This window comes from Coregonus clupeaformis, chromosome 23 (genome assembly GCF_020615455.1).
Source record: "Coregonus clupeaformis isolate EN_2021a chromosome 23, ASM2061545v1, whole genome shotgun sequence".
NCBI lineage: Eukaryota > Metazoa > Chordata > Actinopteri > Salmoniformes > Salmonidae > Coregonus > Coregonus clupeaformis.
Genome location: NC_059214.1, coordinates 39,650,814 through 39,672,047, shown reverse-complemented (window position 1 = coordinate 39,672,047; position 21,234 = coordinate 39,650,814). Strand labels below are relative to the sequence as shown.

Sequence of the window (21,234 nt, the reverse complement as noted above, 5' to 3'; positions counted from 1 at the left end):
AAAACACAAAACTAAAAAAAGCCCATTGGGTGTCTATTACCAGAATGCTAGCAAATTAGCACAAGTACTAGCAGATTTCCATAAAGACTGCTAGCTAAATTTGCTAACAAGCGCAAACGAAAATAAACGAATTGCAAAGACAGGCAATCCAGCTCAGAAAGTTATACGTATATAGGTAGTAGCTACCGAATGTAATTTTTTGGTGAGTTTGGACATTTACATGCGAATATGAATGAGAGAAACGCAAGTTTTGATGCATGCTTGTCTGAAGGAAGAACAGTACTGGCTATGGAGCAGCATGTGTACATGCTGTGTCTGTATGGAGTCTGGAGTCGCTAGGGCAACGAGCCTGCCTGCTCTGCTCTGAGAAGAGGGGGGAGGAGCAGACTGAGGGGCAAAGAACGGAGAGGAGAAAAAAATGCAAGAAAATCAAGATAGTGGCAGCTGTACAGATAACACATCCAAAATGCTTCTCAAACACTGCAGAAAGCTAACACTATATGATGCCCTGTCTCCTTATTAATTCAGCCACTTACATAGCTAACTAGCAAGTTAAACCACATACACAGCTCCCACATTCTCCCGTTGTGCTATTTACAAACAAACATGTGACTGGCTCAACTTTTCTTGGGAACTATGGGAAGCTTCATAATGTAAAGTAATGTGACAGATGAAATGAAGAACGCGATCTGCTTCATCTCCTAATGTATTGCACAAGTTGACTGCAGGTATTTACTTAAAAATATGCTACAAATATTCACAAATGTATTGAAAAATTTCAAAATAGTTTCAACTGTAACGATCCCGGCAGTCTGAGTCGGGTCCTGTCTGTGGACTAGTTTTTCTGCTCGTGATCTCCAGTTTCCCGAGGGTTCTGGAACGCTCCGGGGAGCTCTCTTGATTTCCGCACCTGCATCCCATCAGCAATCTGCACACCTGGTCCTGATCATCACCCTTCTTAGGCTCTGGCCTAACATCCATTCCCTGCCGGATCGTTAGCCATGAACAGTAGGTTTATCAGAGTATCAGTCTTAGAGCGTCTAGCGTTAGTTTTGTTGTTTTGCACCTTGTTGGTTTGTTGTTTACTTACCTCCGTTTTGTTCCATCTGCAGTCACTCGTCCGGAACCTTCATCCAACCTCTGCCTGGTGGTCGGGCGGCTGCCGAGCCATGATTGGATCAACCACTGCACCCCCAACAACTAATCAACGCCGCCCGCTCTGTTCCCTGGATTATTCAGCATCACTCTTGAATTTGTAAATAAACACTCACCTTCGTTTCAACTTACCTTGTCCTGGTCTGCTTCTGGGTTCTGGCTTTGTAACTCGTGACAGAACGATCCGGCCAGTAATGAACCCAGCGGACCTGGACTCTGTTCGCCATGCCATTTCCCATCAGGAGAAGATGTTGGGACAACATAGCACGGCACTACAGGAGATAGCGTTGTCAGTTCGGAACCTTTCTACCGGTCTGACGGAGGTCCAGAACCAGCGCAAGTTTCCGGTGGAGGATCCACTACCGGTTTCACCCATCTCGCCTGCCGCGTCTGGAGCTGTGTCCTTCCGTGAGCCCAAGGTTCCGACGCCGGATAAATATGAGGGGGAGCTGGGAAGATGCCGTTCTTTCCTTATGCAGTGTGGGTTAGTGTTCGATCTACAGCCCTACTCTTATGCCACAGACAAGGCTAGGATAGCCTTTGTGATTGAGTTGCTGCGTGGTCGAGCGCTGGAGTGGGCTTCAGCCGTTTGGGAACGACAAGACCCCTGCATGGCTTCATACCAGGGGTTCACGGCCGAGATGAGGAAGCTCTTCGACCATTCCGTCCGAGGGAGGGACGCAGCTAGGCGCCTGTTTTCGCTTCACCAAGGAATTCGCAGCGTGGCCGACTTCGTGATCGAGTTCAAGACGTTGGCTGTGGAGAGTGGGTGGAATGAGGAGTCTCTGCAAGCGGCCTTTTACCAGGGTCTGTCGGAGCAGCTCAAGGATGAGTTGATCTCCTATCCGGAGCCTAGTGACCTGGACAGCTTGGTAGCCTTGTCTATTCGGGTGGATAATCGAGTCCGAGAGCGAAGGAGGGAGAAGCAATGGGGTCCGTCCAATCGATCAGCTTCTCAGTTCCCAGTCGGGTCGGGTGGTGGACCAGAACACGGCGATCATTCTCCACCACAAAGGATTAGTGGAGAGGTCCTCTCTCCCGATTCTGAACCCATGCAAGTGGGGCGGCACGGGTTAACCAAGGAGGAGCGTCAACATAGACGTAAGACCAACTGCTGCCTCTACTGTGGTAGCTCGGGACATTACATCTCCACTTGTTCCCGGCGGTCGTCAAACTGCCCGGCTCGCTAAAGTTGGGAGTACTTTTAGCGAGCCAGTTTCAACCTCTCAGTACCTCTGTCAGACCCCGTTTCCCGGCTACCCTTGTGAACAGGAATCAGAGCTTAGCGATTAACGCTTTTATCGATTCAGGTGCCGATGGAAGCTTTCTTGATGCCGAGTTGGTGGAACAGCTGGGGCTTTCCAAGGAGCAATTGCCGGAAGCCATTGAAGCGACCACTCTGAACGGCAGTAGTCTGGCACGTATCACGATGAGGACTGAACCGTTAAGATGCTGTTGTCGGGGAATCATTCGGAGATGATTTCATTCTTCATTCTGCCGTCTTCCCATGTTCCTCTGGTCCTTGGATACCCCTGGCTGAAGGAACACAATCCCACGTTCGATTGGGTGACGGGCAAGGTAACGAGTTGGAGCCTTGATTGTCATGCTAACTGTCTCAAGACTGCCTGTCCCCATTCGGTTCCCAGTCAGGTGATTGAGGCTAAACCCCCCAGATTTGTCCCTGGTTCCCGAGACATATCACGATTTGGGGGAAGTGTTCAGTAAGCAGAAGGCTCTGTCACTCCCTCCCCACCGACCATATGATTGTGCCATCAACCTGTTCCCTGGAGCTGTCTACCCCAAGGGAAGGTTATACAGTATCTCCCGCCCTGAACGTGAGGCTTTGGAGACCTACATCAAGGAGTCCCTAGCTGCTGGTCTCGTTCGTCCCTCGTCATCACCCCTGGGGGCAGGATTCTTCTTTGTGGGTAAGAAGGATGGCTCTCTTCGACCGTGTATTGATTATCGGGGGTTGAATGACATCACGGTCAAGAACAAGTATCCCCCTGCCCTTGATGAGTTCTGCCTTCGACTCCTTACAGGGTGCTACGGTGTTCACTAAGCTAGACCCTACGCAATCGTATCACATGGTCCGGATCAGAGAGGGAGACGAGTGGTTGACGGGTTTCAATACACCGATGGGTCACTTGAGTATCAGGTGATGCCGTTTGGACTGACCAATGCTCCAGCGGTATTCCAGAGTATGGTGAACGACGTCCTGAGAGATATGATCGGTCTCTTTGTGTTTGTTTACCTGGATGACATTCTGATCTTCTCGAAGGAACCTTCCGACCACGTCCAGCATGTCCGGCAGGTTCTGCAGCGATTGTTGGAGAATCGCCTGTTCGTGAAGGCCGAGAAGTGCGAGTTTCACGCCCACACGACATCCTTTCTCGGGTACATCATCTCCAGGGGAGAGATTAGGATGGACCAGGAGAAGGTTAGAGCGGTTCTGGAATGGGCCCAGCCCGGCACGAGATTGCAGCTCCAGAGATTTTTGGGGTTTGCGAATTTCTACCGCAGATTCATCCGGGATTACAGCCGTGTGGCCGCTCCGTTAACGGCCTTGACTTCCAGTATCAGGAGCTTCAAGTGGAATCCGGAGGCGGATCGAGCGTTTCTGGATTTGAAGAGGCGATTCACCAACGCACCGATTCTCTCTCAACCGGACACGGCCCGTCAGTTCGCCGTTGAAGTGGACGCGTCTGATGTGGGAGTTGGCGCCATCCTGTCGCAGCGATGCTCCACGGACAGTAAACTCCATCCCTGCGCCTACTACTCTCGTCGCCTTTCGCCTGCGGAGAGGAATTACGATGTGGGTAACCGGGAGCTTCTCGCGGTGAAACTTGCCTTGGAGGAGTGGCGCCACTGGTTGGAGGGGGCGGAGCAGCCGTTTATTGTCTGGACTGACCACAAGAATCTTGCTTACGTGCAATCGGCTAGACGTCTCAACTCCCATCAGGCCAGGTGGTCGTTGTTTTTCGGACGATTCAATTTTTCCCTGACGTTCCGACCTGGATCTAAGAACGGCAAGGCGGACGCCTTGTCTCGGATGTTCTCCAAGACGGAGGAGAGTGGGTCCAAGACCGAGACTATTCTCCCCCGGAACTGCGTCGTGGGAGCTGTTAGGTGGAAGATTGAGGAGGAGGTGATGGCGGCTCTTCGGACGCAGCCCGGTCCCGGTAACGGGTCCACCCGGTCGGTTGTTTGTGCCTGAGTCGGTTCGTCCTGCGGTCCTCAAATGGTCCCACGCCAGCAAGATGGCTTGTCACCCTGGCGTGGCTCGGACGATGGCGTTTCTTCGCAGACGTTTTTGGTGGCCTGCCATGGCCGAGGATACTCGGGGTTATGTTGCTGCCTGTCCAGTGTGTGCGCAGAATAAGAGTACCAATCGGCCCAGCTCTGGACTACTTCACCCCCTTCCTATTCCCCGGCGACCATGGTCGCATCTGGCCCTGGACTTTGTCACTGGGTTGCCCGCTTCTGAGGGGAACACGGTCGTTCTGACTATCGTGGACAGATTCAGCAAGTTCGCCCACTTTGTGCCAATTGCCAAGCTTCCCTCTGCCTCGGAGACGTCCGAGATCCTGGTTAGGGAGGTTTTCAGGGTCCACGGGTTGCCCAGTGATATCGTTTCCGACCGTGGCCCTCAGTTTACCTCTGCTGTCTGGAAGTCCTTCTGTTTGGCCATTGGAGCTACAGTCAGTCTCACATCTGGTTTTCACCCCCAATCTAATGGTCAGGCGGAGAGAGCCAACCAGAAGATGGAATCCACGCTACGCTGCCTGGCCTCTTCCAACCCCACCTCCTGGGTCTCTCAGTTGCCTTGGGTTGAGTATGCCCACAATACTCTCCCTACATCTGCCACTGGGATGTCTCCCTTCCAGTGCCTGTATGGCTACCAACCTCCCTTGTTCCCTTCTCAGGAGAAGGAGCTCTCAGTGCCTTCTGTTCAGGCCCATATTCGTCGTTGCCACCGGACCTGGCATCGGGCCAGAAAGGCACTCCTTAGAGTTTCGGACCGGTATCAGCTCCAGGCGAATCGTCGCCGGATCCCCGCTCCCACCTACACCATCGGAGATAGGGTCTGGTTGGCCACACGGGATCTTCCTTTACGGACTGAGTCTAGGAAGTTGTTACCGAAGTTCATTGGTCCGTTTGTGGTGGAGAAGGTGATCAATCCGGTGGCAGTTCGACTCAAACTCCCGAGGACGCTCAGAGTCCATCCCACCTTTCATGTCTCCTGCCTCAAGCCTGTTTTCCTCAGTCCTCTGTTGCCTCCTCCGCCTCCTCCTCCTCCTCCTCGGATGATCGGAGGTGGTCCTGCCTACACGGTGCGACGCATCATGGATTCCAGACGGCGGGGCCGGGGTTTCCAGTATCTCGTGGATTGGGAGGGGTATGGTCCTGAAGAGAGGAGTTGGATTCCGCGGCGACAGATCCTAGATGCTGACCTCATCCGTGACTTCTACCGCCTCCATCCTGGCGCTCCGGGAGTCCGCCCGGTGGCGTCTCGTCGGAGGGGGTACTGTAACGATCCCGGCAGTCTGAGTCGGGTCCTGTCTGTGGACTAGTTTTTCTGCTCGTGATCTCCAGTTTCCCGAGGGTTCTGGAACGCTCCGGGGAGCTCTCTTGATTTCCGCACCTGCATCCCATCAGCAATCTGCACACCTGGTCCTGATCATCACCCTTCTTAGGCTCTGGCCTAACATCCATTCCCTGCCGGATCGTTAGCCATGAACAGTAGGTTTATCAGAGTATCAGTCTTAGAGCGTCTAGCGTTAGTTTTGTTGTTTTGCACCTTGTTGGTTTGTTGTTTACTTACCTCCGTTTTGTTCCATCTGCAGTCACTCGTCCGGAACCTTCATCCAACCTCTGCCTGGTGGTCGGCGGCTGCCGAGCCATGATTGGATCAACCACTGCACCCCCAACAACTAATCAACGCCGCCCGCTCTGTTCCCTGGATTATTCAGCATCACTCTTGAATTTGTAAATAAACACTCACCTTCGTTTCAACTTACCTTGTCCTGGTCTGCTTCTGGGTTCTGGCTTTGTAACTCGTGACATCAACGGTATTGACGGTATTGAAAAACCATCCGTGGCTGTTTCCATACTGTATATACGGTATACCACCCAAGCCTAGTATATATAGCAGGGTTGGGCAACTGCCAGCCCACAGCCCCCATTTTGAAGGCCTGCGGATCAATTTCCAAAAACGAAGAAAAAATTAATATATAATAAAAAAAAATTGGGGGGGGGGGGAACTCAGTCGGGGTCTCAATTTACTGCTGAGAGTTAGAATATTCTAATACACAAGGTGCAATTTCGAAATTTGGTTGTGCATCAGCAGTTTTTCTCCTTTTATGTCAGTCACTGACAGTCACTCAATTACCCCATGTCAGCAAAAATTGTTTTATTGGTAAATTAGTCTAGCCAGCTATCTAAACTTGTAGTAATCATGGTCGAATTACCGACCGGGGCGCCCTCATTGATTTTGTTAGTCACTCTTACTCAGATATCATAAAAACCTGCCAACATTTCTCTCCACCTCATGGCAAAATGTATAGAATTGCAGCAAACTGTTTCCTCGATTGCAGAAAATTCCTCTTAAACAAAAATGTTTCTCTCCGCTGTCAAGAGGGGGACCACTAAATTGTTTTGCTTGCAAGGTGGGGAGGGGGGGGTATGGATGTGGGCATGTGTGGGTATGAATGTGGGTACGCTGACCTGCGAGCCACTGCGGCCTCTCATGATGAGTTCAGATTTTTTGTGGCCCCCACCCCCATCAAAGTTGCCTATCCCTGATCTACAGGATAAAACATGTGAGGCTCTTGTTGAAGCTATACTGTACGTGGGTTTAAATACTATATTCATGCTATACAGTACTGTGTGGGTTTAGAGAGTCTTGTTGCATCCCTTTCATACTGTATGGATGAACTCTGGTGGGGTCAGTGGCTCTCAAGAGCACACACGCACGAATGCACACGCACACACACACACACACACACACACACACACAAACACACACAAACACACGCAGACACACACAAACACACACACACACAAACACACAGGGAGACACGCACATGCAGGCACACACACATGCATGCAAACACACACACACACAAACACAAACACACGCATTATGCAGTCTACTGTTGAAAGCTTGCATTTATGCAACATGCTCAGAGAGAGGTGCTCTTCCACAATGGCCCTTGTTGGAAAGAGTCAGGCCCTCAGCACAGCGCTGTCTACCTGTCTGTCTGTCTGTCTGTCTGTCTGTCTGAGATGTAAGGGTGGGTGTGGATTGTGAAGTGTGTAGAAATATAATGATACAGAACTCTGCAGTAGTATTCAACGCAGTATGTAGAGCCAGTTCCAACAGAACTGAACTGCAGAGACGTTGTTATTCTGTATTCAACAGAACTGTAGCAATTACATCGTCTCAGAAACCCAGAACAAAAATCTTGCGTAATTGCGTCAGATGCTTCTAGGGGGAGATGTATGAGAAAAGTTAATAACGAGACTAGCAAAGTCTCCACCGCCTTAAATGGAAATTCTCAGACAAATCATTGGACAAATGTCCTCTCCCCTTCCAAAATTGTAAAGATGCAAACCTGTGAAATCGTTATTTGTGACGGAAAAATCTGTGCACCGGAACAAAGTTCCTCTTTAGTTGTCGCATCCCACAGTCTGTTGACAGACGCTGCGATACCATCCTATGTTACGTGTGTTTGTCCACAAGAGATTAGAGGGTACAATATTTGGCCAATGAGTCAGAGAGCAGTCTGTTATTAAGGGAGTTGTGAACTGTGTAGTTGCGCCGATCGCATGGAGTTATGTCCATTCTCTGCTGCTTTAACACAGGGTCAATGTGGTTGATGAACCAAATAATTCTTAGGAATCTTCATGAATAGATCATGTTAGTTAATGGTTTTGATTGTAGCAATAGACTTTCAAATATTGACTCCTGGGTGAGTCACCGTCTCCTATGACCTAAAAGAGCTTCTGGATATCAGGACAGCGATTACTCACCTCGTATTGGACAAAGATTTTTTATTCAACGAGTCGGACGTGAAGGTTATTCTACAGACACCTGACAAGGTCTAAATCCCCGTCATTCGCATGAGAAAGAGACTGAGATATTGTGGACGTAGGTCGGGGTGCCTTGTAAGGATCCGACGGCAAGCGAGTGCTGCCTCTTCCATCAGTCCTATTAGCCAACGTACAATCATTGGAAAACAAAATGGATGACCTAAGATCAAGGATATCCTACCAACGGGACATTAATAACTATAATATCTTATGTTTCACCGAGTCGTGGCTGAACGACGACATGGATAACGGACAGCTGGCGGGATATACGCTACATCGGCAGGATAGAACGGCTGACTCCAGTAAGACAAGGGGTGGCGGTCTGTGTATATTTGTAAACAACAGCTGGTGCACGAAATCTAGTACTAAGGAAGTCTCGAGGTTTTGCTCGCCTGAGGTAGAGTATCTCATGATAAGCTATAGACCACACTATTTACCAAGAGAGTTTTCTTCTATATTTTTCGTAGCTGTCTATTTACCACCACAAACCGATGCTGGCACTAAGATTGCACTCAATGAGCTGTATAAGGCCATAAGCAAACAGGAAAACGCTCATCCAGAGGCAGCGCTCCTAGTGGCTGGGGCTTTAAAGCAGGGAAACTTAAATCTGTTCTACCTAATTTCTACCAACATGTTAAATGTGCAACCAGAGGAAAATAACAACTCTAGACCACCGGAGCTGGACTGGGCACCGGTGGAGCGGATTGCTCTGGCTCCGGAGTGAAACCGCTGACCGGAGCTGGACTGGGCACCGGTGGAGCGGACTACTCTGGCTCCGGAGTGGAGCCGCTGACCGGAGCTGGACTGGACCCCGGTGGAGCGGAATTCTCTGACTCCGGAATGGAGCCGCTGACCGGAGCTGGATCAGGCACCGGTAGAGCGGATTGCTCTGGCTCCGGAGTGGAGCCGCTGACCGGAGCTGGACTGGGCACCGGTGGAGCGGACTGCTCTGGCTCCAGAGTGGAGCCGCTGACCGGAGCTGGACTGGGCACCGGTGGAGCGGACTGCTCTGGCTCCGGAGTGGAGCTTCTGACCGGAGCTGGACTGGGCACCGGTGGAGCGGACTGCACTGACTCCGGAGTGGAGCAGCTGACCGGAGCTGGACTGGGCAACGGTGGAGTGGACTACTCTGGCTCCGGAGTGGAGCCGCTGACCGGAGCTGGACTGGACCCCGGTGGAGCGGAATGCTCTGACTCCGGAATGGAGCCGCTGACCGGAGCTGGATCAGGCACCGGTAGAGCGGATTGCTCTGGCTCCGGAGTGGAGCCGCTGACCGGAGCTGGAATAGGCACCGGTGGAGCGGACTGCTCTGGCTCCGGAGTGGAGCCGCTGACCGGAGCTGGACTAGGCACCGGTGGAGCGGACTGCTCTGACTCCGGAGCGGAGCAGCTGACCAGTGCGGGACCAGGCACCGGTGGAACGGGCATGGGCCTTGCCGGACTGGGAACACGCACCACAGGTCTGGTGGGAGGAGCAGGAACGGACCGGGCCGGACTGGGAACACACACCACTGGCTTGGTGCGGGGAGCAGGTACGGGCCGTACCGGACTGGATACACGCACCACTGGTTTGGTGCGAGGAGCTGGCATGGGCTGTACCGGACTGGATACACGCACCACTGGTTTGGTGCGGGGAGCAGGTACGGGGCGTACCGGGTTGGTGACAGGCACCACTGGTTTGGTGCGAGGAGCTGGCATGGGCCGTACCGGGCTGGATACGCACACCACTGGTTTGGTGCAGGGAGCAGGTACAGGGCGTACCGGGCTGGCAACAGGCACCACTAGTTTGGTGCGAGGGGCAGGTACGGGGCCTACCGGGCTGGTGAGGCGCACTGGTGACACAGTGCGTAGAACCGGAGCAGGATATACTGGACCGTGGAGGCGTACTGGAGATCTTGAGTGTACAGCTGGCACAACCCGTCCTGGCTGGATGCCCACTCTCGCACGACACTTGCGGGGCGCTGGCACAGGACGCACTGGGCTGTGAACGCGCACTGGCGACACAGTGCGTTGGACTGGCGCATGATATACTGGACCGTGAAGGCGCACTGGAGACCAGGAGCGTCGAGCCGGCACAACCCGTCCTAGCTGGATGCCCACTTTCGCACGACACGTGCGGGGCGCTGGCACAGGACGCACTGGGCTGTGCATGCGACACTGGCGACTTAGGTTCCTTCTGTTGCCTGACCAGCTCCTCTCTCCTTACCTCCACTACTTCCTTCTCCCTTTGAGCCTCCTGTAGCGCCTCCCTCTGAACGGATACCTCCTGCTCCCTCTGATCTAACAGCCCCCGTAACGTGGTGGCCTCCTCTCTCAGACTCTCGATCCGCAGGTCTTGGAGGACCTCTAGAATAGCGGCCTCCTCCTCTCTAGTCAGCCCTTTCCTGGCCTCCTGCTGCCTCGTCGTCCACCCCGTGAGCCCCCCAAAATGTTTTTCTTGGGGCTGCTTCTCGGGCTTCCTCTTCGGCCGGCACCGTTGATGTCGCCGTTGATCCTCTCCTGCCTGGGCTTCCTCCTTCGCCCAGGGTCCTTTACCTGCCAATATCTCCTCCCAAGTCCAAAATGACTTCCCCACCTGTGTCCAGGGTGTCTGCTGCTCCTGGGCACGCTGCTTGGTCCGTTTTTGGTGGGATCTTCTGTCACGATCGTTGAGAGACGGGTCGGACCAAGGTGCAGCGTGAAAAGCGTACATGTTTATTTACTCAATAAACATACAAACAAAACAAGAAACAACGTAACGTGAAGTCCTCCGGCTATACACATACAAGCCTACACGGAACAAGAACCCACAACGAAGGTAGGCAAACAGGCTACTTAAGTATGATCCCCAATCAGAGACAACGAGCGACAGCTGCCTCTGATTGGGAATCACACCCGGCCAAACATAGAAATTCACATCTAGATCCTAAACATAGAAATACTAACATAGATCCTCACGCCCTGACCAAACCAACTAAAGACAACCGGTCTCTCAAGGCCAGGGCGTGACACACATCAACACCATTATCCCAGAAACCCTAGACCCAATCCAATTTGCATACCGCCCCAACAGATCCACAGATTATGCAATCTCAATTTTTTTTTCACCTTTATTTTACCAGGTAAGCCAGTTGAGAACAAGTTCTCATTTACAACTGCGACCTGGCCAAGATAAAGCAAAGCAGTGCGATAAAAACAACAACACAGAGTTACATATGGGGTAAAACAAAACATAAAGTCAAAAATACCACAGAAAATCTATATACAGTGTGTGCAAATGTAGCAAGTTATGGAGTTAAGGCAATAAATAGGCCATAGTGCAAAATAATTACAATTAGTATTAACACTGGAATGATAGATGTGCAAGAGATGATGTGCAAATAGAGATACTGGGGTGCAAATGAGCAAAATAAATAACAATATGGGGATGAGGTAGTTGAGTGGGCTAATTTTAGAAGGGCTGTGTACAGGTGCAGTGATCGGTAAGGTGCTCTGACAACTGATGCTTAAAGTTAGTGAGGAAGATAAGAGTCTCCAGCTTCAGAGATTTTTGCAGTTCGTTCCAGTCATTGGCAGCAGAGAACTGGAAGGAATGGCGGCCAAAGGAGGTGTTGGCTTTGGGGATGACCAGTGAGATATACCTGCTGGAGCGCATACTACGGGTGGGTGTTGCTATGGTGACCAATGAGCTAAGATAAGGCGGAGATTTGCCTAGCAGTGATTTATAGATGGCCTAGAGCCAGTGGGTTTGGTGACGAATATGTAGTGAGGACCAGCCAACAAGAGCGTACAGGTCACAGTGGTGGGTAGTATATGGGGCTTTGGTGACAAAACGGATGGCACTGTGATAGACTACATCCAATTTGCTGAGTAGAGTGTTGGAGGCTATTTTGTAAATGACATCGCCGAAGTCAAGGATCAGTAGGATAGTCAGTTTTACGAGGGCATGTTTGGCAGCATGAGTGAAGGAGGCTTTGTTGCGACATAGGAAGCCGATTCTAGATTTAACTTTGGATTGGAGATGCTTAATGTGAGTCTGGAAGGAGAGTTTACAGTCTAACCAGACACCTAGGTATTTGTAGTTGTCCACATACTCTAGGTCAGACCCGTCGAGAGTAGTGATTCTAGTCGGGTGGGCGGGTGCCAGCAGCGTTCGATTGAAGAGCATGCATTTAGTTTTACTAGTGTTTAAGAGCAGTTGGAGGCTACGGAAGGAGTGTTGTATGGCATTGAAGCTCGTTTGGAGGTTTGTTAACACAGTGTCCAATGAAGGGCCAGGTGTATACAAAATGGTGCTAGGCAAATCTCTGCCTTATCTTAGCTCATTGACCCTGATTTAGCCCACTGCAGTAAAAGGTTAAGAATAAATTGTCAACCCTGTTACGGTCAACCCTGTTACGGCCAACCCTAGTACTTTATTTGGAACTTAACAGGCACTTACTATATTTTTCTTTTATTATTTTATTGTCTCTTGAAATGGGAAAATATGTTTTTTTATTAAGTTGAACATGTGCTCTTTATGACAGAATGTTAAAATTTGGTAAAATCAAAGTTTTTTTTGACCAAGTTACACTTCTCTAAAGGCACCGAATAGGTGGAACGACCCAGATACATAATGCATACCTACTAAGTACTTATCCTTTTGTAACCCTGACTCTGACTTCTCTCCAGCTATACCTTCTGTCCTACATATCCTTACAAAAAAATACATTTTTTCACGTTGAGCTTAAATTTCACATTGAAACCATATTTGCACGTGAAATTTGTGGTTTCACATGTTAAAAACGTTCACATGTGAAAATCAGATATGCTCTTTCTCATGGGAAAATCTCACTTTCACATATGGAATTGCATTTTCATATGTTAAGAAAATACATGTAAAAATCACATTGGCACTTTCTGATGTAAGAAAACTCAACATGTGAAAATCTTACATTCACATGTGGAATTGTAAGTTCACATGTGGTGTTGAAATAGTGTTATTCTCCTCACATGCGAAAAGGTGATGTTAACATGTTGCAGTAGCAATTTTTCCACATATGGAATTGCAAATTCTGTAATGCCATTCTGTAAAAAGGTGCCTTAGCCTAGCTGAGTATAGCAATTCAAGTGTGTTCAAAACATTTTTATTTCTTATTTCTGAGCTATCCATTCGGATTGTTGCAATCTATTCTGATTGTTGTTACGCATATCTTCTTCATACGTTGGTCAGTGACCATTGGAAGAAGCCCAGTTAAAAGAACAGAGAAGCTAGCGCTCTGTTTCTCCTTATTTATCCTTTTTAACATGTTAAAATTTGCACTGTCAGAATTGATCAGTTAACTCAATTGAACTTCTGGTCATATTAGTGCACAATATTTTTTGGGACACATTGTCTGAAAGCATTTAAAATACACTGAAAACATTCACAATACATAATCTATACAGATAGAAACAACAATACGATGTTAAAACAAGTTGACTTTGAGGTTAAAGAAAGTGTTTTTATCAATTTACCTGATTGTGCTAACCATTACTGTCACACCCTGGCTCTGGGGACACTGTTATGTTGAGCCAGGGTGTGTAGATCTATGTATTTCATTTCTATGTTGGCCAGTGTGGTTCTCAATCAGAGGCAACGAGTGTCAGCTGTGGCTGGTTGTCTCTGATTGGGAACCACATTTAAACAGGCTGTTTGCCCACAGTGGTTGTGGGATCTTGTTCGTGTTGGTTTGTGTTTGACCATTGACTGTCACGTTATCGTTTTGTTGTTTTTGATCGTTTATCATAAATAAAGAGTATGTTCGTCTGCAACGCTGCGCCTTGGTCCTCCTCTCTAACCAACGATCGTGACAGAAGATCCCACCAAGACTGGACCAAGCAGCGTGTCCAGGAGCCATCGCCAGGGAGATCTCTAGCAGATCTCCTTCGCCTCCTCGACTGGGTCAAGCCGGGTGAGGAAGAGAAGGGCCGGACTTGGAAGCAGTAGGGCGAAAGTCTGGCGAGGGACATGGAGACCTGGTCCACGGGTAGGAGAGACGGCCAGAATTTTTTTAGGGGGGGGCTAACGCCGTGGACGACGGGCCAGCAGGAGACCGCGACAGAGCGGCCCAGCGGGTTGGCAGAGGAGGCCGCCAGGTTACGGGGGCCACTGGTCGAAGAGGGGATGGAAGGTGTAGAGGCACGGCGAGAGGTACTGGGGTGTGTTACCAGTCCGGTCCGGCCCATTCCAGATCCCTGCGTAGGGCCAGTGGTGTGTGTCCCCAGTACGGTCCAGCCTGTTCCTGCTCCCCGCACCAGGCCAATGGTGCGAGTCTCCAGCCCGGTCCAACCTGTTCCTGCTCCACGCACCAAGCCAGGGGTGCGTATCATCAGCCCGGTCCGGCCTGTTCCTGCTCCCCGCACCAAGCCTATGGTGCGCGTCGCCAGCCCGGTTCGGCCTGTTCCTGCCACTCGCACCAAGCCAGGGGTGCGAGTCGTCAGCCCGGTCCAGCCCGTTCCTGCTCCACGCACCAAGCCAGGGGTGCGTATCGTCAGCCCGGTCCGGCCCGTTGCTGCTCCACGCACCTAAGCCAGGGGTGCGCGATCGTCAGCCCGGTCCGGTCCGTTCCTGCTCCACGCACCAAGCCAGGGGTGCGATCGTCAGCCCGGTCCGGCCCGCTCCTGCTTCCCGCACCAAGCCAATGGTGCGCGCCGCCAGCCCGGTTCGGCCCGCTCCTGCTCCTCACACCAAGCCAGTGGTGTGCGTCGTCAGTCTAGCACGGCCCGTGCCTGTTCTCCACACCAAGCCAGTGGTGGGCGTCGTCAGTCCGGCACGGCCCGTGCCTGTTCCACTGGTGCCTGGTCCGGCACCGGTCAGATGCGTTACGCCGGAGCTAGAGCAATCCGCTCCATCAGTGTGCTGTCCAGCTCCGGCCAGCGGGGCCAGACCGGACCAGGGGTACTTTGGGGGGTTGGAGAGGGAGTGGGGATCAGGTCCGGAGCCGGATCCGCCGCCAAGGTGGAGTGCCCACCCGGTCCCTCCCCTGTGGTATTTAGTTGACGCGGTCGGAGTCCGCGCCTTTAGGGGGGGGTACTGTCACGCCCTGGCTCTGGGGACACTGTTATGTTGAGCCAGGGTGTGTAGATCTATGTATTTCATTTCTATGTTGGCCAGTGTGGTTCTCAATCAGAGGCAACGAGTGTCAGCTGTGGCTGGTTGTCTCTGATTGGGAACCACATTTAAACAGGCTGTTTGCCCACAGTGGTTGTGGGATCTTGTTCGTGTTGGTTTGTGTTTGACCATTGACTGTCACGTTATCGTTTTGTTGTTTTTGATCGTTTATCATAAATAAAGAGTATGTTCGTCTGCAACGCTGCGCCTTGGTCCTCCTCTCTAACCAACGATCGTGACAATTACCTTGGACAAAAACAAAAAAAGGCAATATTCTTGTAATGCTTTTTGTAAAATAAAATCTAAAATTACAGCTCAATTTGAGCAAATTATGAATTTGCGATTAATCGTGAATAATCACAGCAAATCCTGCGACAAACTCGATAACATTTTAAAATCGTTTGACAGCCCTAGTTGACATTAAAATGGGTAAATGCACATGTGAAAGTGTAGCAGACATGAGTCGATCATGGTTGCTCATGGTCACTGCGACTTGAAAATTAGTGTTAGCCATCTTGGTTGAATACCTGTGGGAGACCCGGTTTCTAGTCCCGCCAATTACAAAAGTACACATTACATTTATTTTATCACATGTGAAATGTTGGGAAACCACTTGTGAGTTGTGAAAAATCCATGTGAAACTTCACACGTGTGCGAAAACCACGTGTCTCTTTTTCCCACATTACATTTTTCACATGTGATTTGTTCACATGTGAAAAATTCATGTGAAGTGTCACACGTCTGAAAACCTTGCGTCTGACTCATGACAGTCAGGTGAAAAATTTCACGTTAATTATTATTATTATTTTCACTCTTTTTTTCAAGTGATTTTTTAATGTATTTTTTTAAAGAGTACGTATACTATGTTCCATAAGTCTCTGTGCCTGAACCCTATGTCTTGTCTTAAAGCACTTAGTGATTACGCTCAAGCCCTCTCTAACATATTATCATATCCGATAGTCTTTTAGCCACTTCCTACATTTTGTTTCCAAGTGTAATAGCTTTTGGTCAAGCGTATGAGTCAAGCTGTGCCTCTGACAGTCAACTGTCAGTCAAGCTGTCTCAGTAAAAACGTGAAGAGATTATGTATTCATAGTACATGCAGCTTGTCTACAGATTGTGCAGAGGATAGGGTAGGTGGCTATAAACTACATTTCATTTTAGTATCCCTGGCTTTGACTCTCTTCTCCATCTATACCTGTTGTGTGTGCACAGTATGTATGCTCAGTAGGTACGTCTCTGTGTGCACAAAACCCTTTCCCTGAACCCTCTCTATCTCATTTACAGTGCATTCGGAAAGTATTCAGCCCTTGACTTTTTCCACATTTTGTTACATTACAGCCTTATTCTAAAATTGATTTAATAATAATAATAATCCCTCATCAATCTACACACAATACCCCATAATGACAAAGCGAAAACACGTTTTTATAAATGTTTGCAAATGTATTACAAATAAAAATCAGAAATACCTTATTTACATAAGTATTCAGACCCTTTGCTATGAGACTCGAAATTGAGCTCAGGTGCATCCTGTTTCCATTGATCATCATTGAGATGGTTCTACAACTTGATTGGAGTCCACCTGTGGCAAATTCAATTGATTGGACATGATTTAGAAAGGCACACACCTGTCTATATAAGGTCCCACAGTTGACAGTGCATGTCAGAGCAAAAACCAAGCCATGAGGTTGAAGGAATTGTCCGTAGAGCTCCGAGACAGGATTGTGTCAAGGCACAGATCTGGGGAAGGGTACCAAAACAATTCTGCAGCATTGAAGGTCCCCAAGAACACAGTGGCCTCCATCATTCTTAAATGGAAGAAGTTTGGAACCACCAAGACTCTTTCTAGAGCTGGCCTCCTGGCCAAACTGAGCAATCGGGGGAGAAGGGCCTTGGTCAGGGAGGTGACCAAGAACCCAAGGGTCACTCTTACAGAGCTCTAGAGTTCCTTTGTGGAGATGGAAGAACCTTCCAGAAGGACAACATCTCTGCAGCACTCCACCAATCAGGCCTTAATGGTAGAGTGGCCAGACGGAAGCCACTCTTCAGTAAAAGCCACATGACAGGCCACTTTGAGTTTGCCAAAAGGCACCAAAAGACTCTCAGACCATGAGAAACAAGATGAATTCTTTGGCCTGAATGCCAAGCGTCACGTCTGGAGGAAACCTGGCACCATCCCTACGGTGAAGCATGGTGGTGGTAGCATCATGCTATGGGGATGTTTTTCAGCGGCATGGACTGGGAGACTAGTCAGGATCGAGGGAAAGATGTACGGAGCAAAGTACAGAGGAGATCCTTGATGAAAACCTGCTCCAAAGCGCTCAGGACCTTATACTGGGGCGAAGGTTCACCTTCCAAAAGGACAATGACCCTAAGCACACAGCCAAGACAACGTAGGAGTGGCTTCGGGACAAGTCTCTGAATGTCCTTGAGTGGCCCAGCCAGAGCCCGGACTTGAACCCGATCGAACATCTCTGGAGAGATCTGAAAATAGCGTTGCAGCGATGCTCCCCATTCAACCTGACAGAGCTTGAGAGGATCTGCAGAGAAGAATGGGAGAAACTCCCCAAATACAGGTGTGACATGCTTGTAGCTTCATACCCAAGACGAATCGAGGCTGTAATAGCTGCCAAAGGTCCTTCAACAAAGTAGTGAGTAAAGGGTCTGAATACTTATGTAAATGTCAGTTTTTTTATTTATAAATTTGCAACAATTTCTAAAAACCTGTTTTTGCTTTGTTATTATGGGGTATTGTGTGTAGATTGATGAAAAAAACAACCAATTGAATCAATTTTAGAATAAGGCTCCACAGAGTAGCGTAACAAAATGTGGAAAAGGTCAAGGGGTCTGAATACTTTCCGAATGCACTGTATTCTGTTGTGTGCATGTATGCTCAGTAGCTCCTTGAACCCTTTCCACCCAAATCCAAACCCTATGTTGTGTGTGTGTGTGTGTGTGTGTGCGTGAGTGTACTTGATTATACTGTGACTCCAATCCAGCTATAACCTTCTATTGTGCACATATGTAAAGTATGTTCAGTAAGTCTATGTCCCTGACCCAGCAGCAGCAGATTGGTTAGTTGATTCACTATGCTGTGGTGTTTCCTGGCAACCAGCTGTTCTCTCCTTTCTATTTTTTCCTCCATTTCATACTCTCCAATGATAGGCAGCTGTTAATGGGCAGCCAATCATTGTGAAGTGTAGCCATTATATTCAGGAATGTGGCCTTCATAATAACAATGGAAGTTACTGCAAACGTCGATCTCGATGGTTGGTTTAACTATAGTGTTGAATTGGTTTCTGATAGAGGGCATGTCTTTGAACAACTTGGCATCTGCTCAAACTCTATACTAGTGATGGGCGACATCCAGATTTCCATACCTTCATACCGTGCCTGTGCCATTCCGGGGTATACAGCATTACCGGTAGTGCGCAAGTCAGTTAAGAACAAATTGTTATTTACAATGACGGCCTACACCGGCCAAACCCGGACGACACTGGGACAATTGTGCGCCGCCCTATGGGACTCCCAATCACGGCCGGTTGTGATACAGCCTGGAATCAAACCAGGGGGTCTGTAGTGACGCCTCAAGCACTGAGATGCAGTGCCTTAGACCACTGCGCCACTCGGGAGCCCATATACATACTATATACATTTTATGGACACAGTCAATTTTACAATAATTATATTTTGTTTGTTTTTACTCCTGAACTTACTCTACCCTCAACCTCTACGATCATTTTCATGATGTCCATAAGGTTTGCCATATCTTTCAAACTGTGCTCTTTCACAAAAGTTCTCAACCTATAACATATATACTTATTATGGACACAGTATGTTTTACATTAGTAATTTAGTTGTTATTAGTTGTTATTAGTACAAACCTTCAGCTCCATTCAACCCCTCCCATCTATCTCTTAACACCATCCATATTGGATTTCTATTTGCCATATATTTTTCAACTGTACTGTGATGTTTCACAAAAGTTCTGAACCCTTCTATTTTCATTGTTTCTACAGATTGTAAATTGTAAACAATTTTTTTTGCTAAAAGTATTATTATATTATTGATCGATTGACTATGACTTTTCAGATCACCCAGTAGTGCTATCTGCAGGGTTAGCTCCAGGTAAATATTGCAATCCTTCAGCCATTCTTGGACCTGTGACCAAAAACAAGCTACAAATGGACAGTACCAAAACAAATGATCTAATGATTCTGTCTCTTCGCAGCAACATTCTATTGGTAGCAATAATTTTTTATAATAATTTAAATAGAAAAATTCTAAGTTTTGAATCTGCCGTCGTTTTGCGTATCAGTTCATAAACCATTTGCCATGGAATCGGTACGTCAAAAATCTCTTCCTAACTATCTTGCAATCTATATGGGACAGCTGTCAATCCTTTGGTCCTTAAATGACACTGGTATACTTTTTTATTTATCACAATTTTCTTTAACCAATGATGGTCTTTAATGCAGGGCCGACAGACAAGTTCCTTACTTTTCCCCCCTTCCACTTTCCTCTTTAAATTTTGCGGAAATGATGCAATTATTTGGTTGTAATTTTGAGTAGAGCAGACATTTCCATATGTTTTTGTTAGCTGCATGTGCGACATAACTCCACCAGTCCTACCAATGATATAATTTACGAAGATTATACCTTTTTAAAACATTTTTTCAAAAAATAATGTTTTTTTAATCAATTAGTATATTTGAGTTTAACCACAATATTTGTTGCATTATTTGTTCTGTCATTTCTGGAGGATTAAATTGAAATTGCAACCAACGTTCTATGGCTTGTTTTAGAAATAGTGATATCTGGGAGATTATTTCCTTTTCAAATAACTGAGAGTGAGAGGTTGTAATCTGAACAAAGGGAAAAAAGCCATTCTTGAACATGGGGTGAGAAAATCTTACTAATTTGCTAGAGAACCAGTTCAGATTTAAGTATAACTTTTGTATCACTGAAGCTTTTAGTGATAGGTCTAATGCTTTAATATTTAATAATTTCTGTCCTCCGAATTCATATTCATTATATAAATAGCCCGTTTAATTTTGTCTGGCTTGCCGTTCCAAATAAAATTGAATATTTTTTACTTATATAATTTAAAAAACTGTTCACTAGGCATAGGCAAGACCATAAGCAAATAGGTAAACTGGGATACAGTGGGGAAAAAAAGTATTTAGTCAGCCACCAATTGTGCAAGTTCATAGGTACACGTCAACTATGACAGACAAAATGAGAAAAAATAATCCAGAAAATCACATTGTAGGATTTTTTATGAATTTATTTGCAAATTATGGTAGAAAATAAGTATTTGGTCAATAACAAACATTTCTCAATACTTTGTTATATACCCTTTGTTGGCAATGACACAGGTCAAATGTTTTCTGTAAGTCTTCACAAGGTTTTCACCCACTGTTGCTGGTATTTTGGCCCATTCCTCCATGCAGATCTCCTCTAGAGCAGTGATGTTTTGGGGCTGTCACTGGGCAACATGGACTTTCAACTCCCTCCAAAGATTTTCTATGGGGTTGAGATCTGGAGACTGGCTAGGCCACTCCAGGACCTTGAAATGCTTCTTACAAAGCCACTCCTTCGTTGCCCGGGCTGTGTGTTTGGGATCATTGTCATGCTGAAAGACCCAGCCACGTTTCATCTTCAATGCCCTTGCTGATGGAAGGAGGTTTTCACTCAAAATCTCACGATACATGGCCCCATTCATTCTTTCCTTTACACGGATCAGTCGTCCTGGTCCCTTTGCAGAAAAACAGCCCCAAAGCATGATGTTTCCACCCCCATGCTTCACAGTAGGTATGGTGTTCTTTGGATGCAACTCAGCATTCTTTGTCCTCCAAACACGACGAGTTG

General features: G+C 48.1%; 1 protein-coding gene across 1 annotated transcript in view; it reads left to right on the top strand.

Moving 5' to 3' along the window:
* The window catches only part of LOC121536970 (calcium/calmodulin-dependent 3',5'-cyclic nucleotide phosphodiesterase 1A), a 72,518-nt gene that overhangs the window by 6,004 nt on the left and 45,280 nt on the right, over positions 1–21,234 (top strand). The window lies entirely within an intron of this gene.